Genomic DNA, 404 nt, shown 5'->3' with positions numbered 1-404 from the left:
AGTGGACCACGATAGATAAAGTTTGAATAGATCTAAATATCACTTAGATCAATAGCATTACCATCATCAGTGTTATTGCCAATGTGGTCATACCAAAATCATTTATATTATCAACACCACTGCATCTCCCGCTACTGATTTTATCGGCATCATCTGTCTTATCTCCGTCTATATATACAAATACCATTTAAATAAAAACAAACAGAAGGAAATCGAAGAAAAGGGTAACAAACAAATTATCTCGATTCAGTAAAATCATCTATCGTATTAAAATTATTGTCATGATGATGTCGCTCTTCATACAGCTTCCAGCCTTTGAATTCGATGCAACACAATAACACAAATGATATGCCGTCATCTTTATTGGTTAAAGAAGCAATTCCAGGTATTTTTAAAAGATTCAT

This window comes from Penaeus monodon, chromosome 28 (assembly GCF_015228065.2).
Source record: "Penaeus monodon isolate SGIC_2016 chromosome 28, NSTDA_Pmon_1, whole genome shotgun sequence".
In the NCBI taxonomy this organism is placed as follows: Eukaryota; Metazoa; Arthropoda; class Malacostraca; order Decapoda; family Penaeidae; genus Penaeus; species Penaeus monodon.
The sequence above is the reverse complement of the archived record's forward strand: the minus strand, read 5'-3'. Positions refer to the sequence as shown.